The sequence below is a fragment of the Chrysochloris asiatica genome, unplaced genomic scaffold (genome assembly GCF_000296735.1).
Source record: "Chrysochloris asiatica unplaced genomic scaffold, ChrAsi1.0 scaffold00047, whole genome shotgun sequence".
Lineage (NCBI taxonomy): Eukaryota > Metazoa > Chordata > Mammalia > Afrosoricida > Chrysochloridae > Chrysochloris > Chrysochloris asiatica.
Genome location: NW_006408565.1, coordinates 6,034,443 through 6,041,301, shown reverse-complemented (window position 1 = coordinate 6,041,301; position 6,859 = coordinate 6,034,443).

Genomic DNA, 6,859 nt, shown 5'->3' with positions numbered 1-6,859 from the left:
ATACCGAAGGCTGTGCTGTTTGATCTTCATCAGTAAATGTTTTAAGTCCTCTTCACTTTCAGCAAGCAAGGTTGTATCATCTGCATATTGCAGGTTGTTCATGAGTCTTCCTCCAATCCTGATGCCAGCTTGGTGATAGTAGGCCCCCTCTTTAAGCTCACTCCTCTCTCCTTTTATCTTTATAAGATAAAAGGATGCTATAGGTCACATCCCTGGAAAACTCCTTTCCAGGACTGTGATGGCATTGAGGGTGCTGTAAAACCAAATCAACAAACTCAATTCCACTGAGTTGATTCTGACTCATAGCAAGTCTATTTAGTGTGTTTAAGGCTGTAAATCTTTATGAGAGTAGAAAGCTTCCTCTTTCTCCTGTGGTGTGGCTGGTAGATTTGAACTGCTGACATTGTGCTTAGCAGTCCAACACAACTGACTACACCATCAAAGCTATTGCAGCACCCTTAATCCTCTTATTAGTTTATCATGTCAAATTATATCATGAGGAATCATCACATAACTGCCACATTACATCATTACATAACTGCCATTCATGGCCAAGCCAAGTTACACATATTTTGGGGAGACAATAAGTACTATAATGCACTGGACCGAAAGGTCACTTTGAATGGCGAGGTCAATGGTTTAAACTTACCAGCGGCTCCTTTAAAACCCTGTACAGGGTTGTTATGAGTCAGAACCAACTCAACGGCACTTAATAACAGCAACAATTCAATCTATGACACTTTCTTATATAGTTGAAGAAAGAACTAAAGCTAGAAAATGATGACAGGCTGAAAGACAATCAAGGAATCTGAAGGCAGGATACCTGGGAGTGGGGACTTATCAGGGACTGGTAGATATCATATGCATGGGATTCCATGATTTCTTGTTGTTATTCTGTGCCGTGGAGTCGGTTCCGACTCATAGCAACCCTGTACAGGGTTTCTGAGGCTGCAAATCTTTACGGGAGTAGAAAAAGCCTCATCTTTCTCCTGCGGAACAGCTGGTAGTTTCGAACTGCTGACCTTGCGGTTCGCAGCCCAATTCATAACCACTACACTACCAAAGCTCCTTCCATGATTGGTTAAGGGTTTATAATTGAAGCACACGTGCTTTTCATACAACTATAGGATGTTTCTATTGTTATTAAGTGCCATCAGGTTGGTTCCTTCTCATACCTGTATAGGCTTTGACCCTGTATAAGGTTTCTGAGGAGTGACTGGTGGGTTTAAATGGCCAACCTTGTGGTTAGCAGTCCAGCACCTATGGTACAGCACCACAGTCACAGGAAAATGGAAGGACATTTTTTTCTGGAAAACTGTTATTAAAACTATGTTCTCAAGCATATCTTTTCCTAGGAGTCTATTGTAAAGATTTATCATCAATGCTGTGAGTCAAAACCCTTCAGCATAGTGCAAATAATTAAAAAAAAAAATGATACTCAACATTCATCCCACAGACCTCTGTACTCAGCTAAATTCAATAATTCATTGCAATGACCACACAAAACCTACACAGCATACTCACAGATAAGGGGTTTATTAGTGAAGTTAACAGGCTACAATGCAGAATCAGAAATGTCTTTCAGTTCAGACAACCTCTCATCAGCTGTGCCCACAGGTAGGTCTCCCTCAGTCCAAACAACGTTATAAAGTTTTTTTTAAGACTGCTGATAAATGCTCACAGGACACACCACTCCCCTACAGGCCTCAATCTGAAGGCACTCAACTTTAGCTCTGTGGATCAGCAAGACATCCTACTCTGCAAGCAAGCTTTCAGACCAGTCACTTAGCTTTACTTGCTCCATGGGCTGGGAGAGCTTATTGCTCTGTCTGGTGTCTGGCTCTTGATTCTGCTGCCCTCTGCCACCCCAGTGACACGGCTTTTTGTCCATGGGCTGAGGAGATTCATTGCACAAGGATCTTGGAGTCTAAAGGACACACTCCACTTTTTGCTCATCTTCTTTGATGGTGGTGAAATTCTCCGTTCCTGCTTCTGACATGTCTCAATTTCTGCATGTTAGAGTTCCAAGATTTTATTATCACAACTAAGTGTTAACCATTCATAACTGAATCATATACTTCTTTCTATTAGTTCTTCTCCTACCTTCCATAATTCAGACCCAGCAGGGCAAAAACGTTGTTTGGTGGGCATTGCAAAGACTATGGGTAGAAGAGACATATGCAGCAATCCACTGCACTGCACATAGACATTTGCTTCTTGTGTCAGTTTAATGATAGAGGAAAGACCCCTGGGCACAGAGAACATATTTCCTGTTGGGTATATGGTTAGGTCAGTGCAAAGGTTAGAGAAACTGCTGCTAGAAAAAGCAGCTTTAGAATTCAACGTGGATTCTAGACTCACATGAAGACTTATGATGGCGTGAAGGCTCAGTTTTCAGGCTGCCCTAGTCACACATATACTAAGTGCCTCTGATTTTAAACTCAAATAGTTGTTGTTGCTAAGTGCCATCGGGTAGATTTACTCATAGCGACCCTGTATATAGAGTTTCTGAGGAGCAGTTGGTGGGTTTGAACTTTTTACCTTGAGGTTCAAGGCAACTTTATGGTCCAGTGCTTTTCCCTATAGTGTCACACCAAGACTTCTATATAGAGACCCTGTTGTTGTTGTTATGTGCCGTGGAGTCGGAACCGACTCATATAGAGACCCTACCTGGATTCAAATTCTGGTTCTATCATGTGTTGCTCCTATACTCTTGGAATAAGTCACTCTCAACCCTTTAATCACGTATTTCTCTACAGCATTGACATTACAGGGTAAGTCTTAATAAGTCATAGTCCAACCCCCATGATACCTGGTGCTAAACTCTTTTCAACATTTTCTCTCATTGTGTTTTGCTAATCCAGTTATTTGCCTAAAGCCCACAGGGTAAAGAGCTAGCTCACAAGGCAGGAACAGCATCTTAACTGTACCATAGCTTCCATCCCACTGCCTGCTATGTAGGAGATGCCTAGTAGGCATGCCCTGCTTTAATGGAACAGAGTGAAGCCCTTCAAACACTATTCTGCTCTGATATTGTATTCACTTATTCAGTTGTTAAGTCGTGGAATCAGTTCTGACCCATAGCAACCTAGTATAGGGTTTCCAAGGAGCTGCTGGTGAGTTTGAACCACTGACCTTGTGTTTCAAACCAACTTTGCAGTCCAGCACATTAGCTCACAGAGACACACCAGGACTCTTTCAGCAGCACTATGTATATAACAAATCTCCTTGGTCTCTTTTGCTTCTCACTCTCCTCTCTGTATTAATTTTTTTTTTTTGCCTTAATATGCTTTTTATTATACATCTTAAAATATATACATTTCATATTTTATTTTAAAGTGTCAGCTAACAGCTCAATGAAAATATTTATACATATATATAGCTATATATATCGTTTTTGTTTTCCTAAGACCAGTTGCCGATGAGTCAACTCCAATTCATTGTGACCTCATGTGTTTCAAAGAACAGTTGTGCCCTATAGGGTTTTCTATGGTTCCGTTTACAGGAAGTAGAATGACAGGTCTTTCTCATGAGATGCCTCTGGATAGACTCATGCCTCCAGCTTTTGGTTAGCCATTTGCTAAACATAAACCATTTGCATCACCCAGGGACTTATGTTATCCCTAGCATGTAGCTAATACTATATTAATACTAGCTGTACTATGAACCATAAAAGTGAAATGTCTCCTTGTGACCTTCTTTATTGCATTTTATTACAGTGAACTGCATTAGTAGATACAATATTGCTAATTGGAAACAATGAAAACAAATTTATAACTTGTGTTTTCTTGAAACCTAAGACCTAAGGGATTACTGTTCTACTAATAGAGCCCTGAGATCATCCAAAGAAAATAATATTGTCTATAAGATATGTGGAGCAACACTGAAGAACCACTCACTGCCCATAGTTATTCAATACCTCCAGGCCCCACAGGATGAGGTAATGGTGTGATGAATCTTTTCTCTGTGCCCCTGGAAGATGTATTCCTCTTATGGTAAGCCTCTTCATTCAGTTCACAATTGTAGGTTGAGAGTTACTTTACGATGGTCGTGTACAGATACACTGTGAGCCTAACTGTTTACACATGTTGATTTCATTGGCTCCTCTTACAAAGAGATCAGTAAGATTAATCATAAATCAACTCTTCTTTTTGAAATCCCCTCTGTAAACTTTTTAAATTTATCAGTCAAACCAAGACATAGAAATTCCAGGAAAATGGATAAGGATGTCATATCCCTGATAACCTTCCCTAGCTACTGAGTCTTCATGCTTTATCCATAATGTAACATATCAGCTCTTCACCGAGTGACTCATATATTTTGGCCAGCAGACAGGTACTATAAATAGAAGGTTTCTGGAAGTGGATCCATGTTAATGTTGAAGCAGACTAGGTCATTGTCGGGGAAAGTCTTGACCCTGGTCATTGCAGCTACACCCATTTCAGCATGATCGTGCATATGACCTACTGAAAGTCGTGCTGTACCTAGTCACAGCAGGACAGGACCAGGCGAGGAGCTTCTGTATTCATTTTTACAACTTTGTTCTTTTCTATTTTGGTTTGAATGATTTTCTAAAATGGATTGTCTCCATCCCTGATGGAATTTCCACTTATGCTTATTCACATTTATTGATTTTAATAGCATCCATCTCTGTAATGAAGTCATTAATTTCTTCCATTTCTTTTCTAAGCTACACCGGCTCATGTTTCAGCTCTCTCTTTTCATAATTATCATCAATAACTCTTTTTTGACTTCTTGGCTTTTTTAGTTTTCTGTTTTATTTTGTGTTTAGTCCCCCTGTTATTTAATGTGAACTTTTCCTCTGGCTCTAGGGAAATTGTTCTTATGAACTATCGGTATGGTTAACTTCCTTATCTTTTAATATATTTCTCTGAAATGTCACCTGCTCAATGAGGGTTGGCTTGGCTGCAATATATAATACTGCATCTTGCCTTCACTCTTTGTACTCCCAACCCCATTGAGCTTGCCTTACTTTTTCTTGTATTTATCTTGATGTGTCTTGGCATGGCACTGTGGGTTAATACGTTGGACTGCAAAGTCGATTTGAACCAAGGTTGGCAGTTCAAGTTCACCAGTTGCTTCTCGAAAACCCTATACAGGGTGGTTTGGAATCCACTCGATGACACTTAACCACAGTAAAAACAAATGTATTATTAAATGTACGTGTACTTCTTTGTTACATTTATTGTTTGCGCCACCGTCTAAAACATAGACCCCATAAGGACTATTGTGATAATCCTAAAGCCAAGAACTGAGCCTGACACCACGTTTTATTTTTGTTAGCTGCTATAGAGTTGGCCCTGTCTCATAGTAACACTGTGAATGACCACACTGCCTATCTTGTGCCATCTCCAATATCAGTTGTAGTTTAGATCATTCTGATCCATAGGATTTTAATTGAAAAAATGTTGGAAGTAAATCACCAGGCCTTTTTGCTTAGTCTGTTTTAGTCTGGAAGCTCTTCTGAAACCTGTTCAGCATTATGACATTGTTACTAAGCTATCAAGTTGATTCTGACTCATAGTAACGCTGCATAGGGTTTACAAGAGTGGTTGATGAATTTGAACCACCGATCTTGTGATTAGCAGTCCAGTGCTTATCCTACAGCACCACACCAGCACACAAGTCCTCACTGACAGGTAGGTGAGAATTCTACCACAGACCACCACTGCCCCCTGACACACAGTAAACCCTCAATAAATATTATTTGAATGAATGAATGGATGAATGAATGACTGAATGAAGAGACATCTAAGTTCTACTGAAGGTCAGAGTTTGCTCTCAGAGCCCTCCCTCAGTTCAGTGTAATGAATATTAGAAAAATTAAAGTGCTAGCATGTCTGAATAGGGTGACTTCAGACCTAAATTGAAACTCCATTTTAAATTAAGATTTTCATTTCTGTCTTTCTAAAGAAAGATTGTTAGCCTTTTTCCTTGTCAATGTGTTACTGTTTGAATAACAATGAAGAAAATAATCAGAATTTCTAGCCTAGATAAAGAATTGCTTGCTTGCTATCTTAAGTGACTCTTTAAATCACCAGGGAAAGTGTACTGAGCAATCTCACTTCCCCTTAGCCAGGTAAACACTGTTTAAGGTTTCAAAGACTTCAGATTAGAGTTCAACTTCCTTTTCTTCTTAACCAGAAGGAATCAGTGTTTCCTTTCAAGGACTTCAACTAGAATGGACCTGATCTGCATTCATTCACAAGACCCACATCACAATGTTTATTTACACTGTATGCTTTAGAAATGCTGCTTTAGTCCAACTGTATCAGGAGATCAGAAATTAATGTTTTGCTAGGAATTCTTGTTGAAAAGGTTTGAGACTTGACAACTCCTCACAAGTTTTTCTTCCTTCCCCTACACTTCTTTCTGATGTGAAACTGGCTTCCTTTGTTTGCTTTGTCAAATAACAACTGACTCTTCTCCCACAAGGGAGAACACTCTTGCATCTTCTCTTAAGGTGTTGTGTTTCTCCATTTCATGAAATGCAGTAATTTCTTCAGTAACTTTTTTGCTTTTCTTCCTAATGGAGCACCAGTCTGCTTCCATGAAGACAATTCTATACAAAAGTATCTCAGAATTATGTGATAGTTTACATGGGAGGACATTAGCTTCACATCGATCCCGTCGTATATCGTTTTCTTGCCATGGTTACAATCCCCTCCATGCATCATCCACCAACCAAAGGGTATGCCCTGCAAGTCTGCACCCCCAGTCGTTTGCACACAGTCCCTCTTCCTCTCCAGGTCCAAAGTCCCCAGCCGGGTCCAAATCTCCCCACGTCATCTTCTCTGCCTCCATCCCTGGCATCACTGCTTCTCTGGGTAGGGTCCTG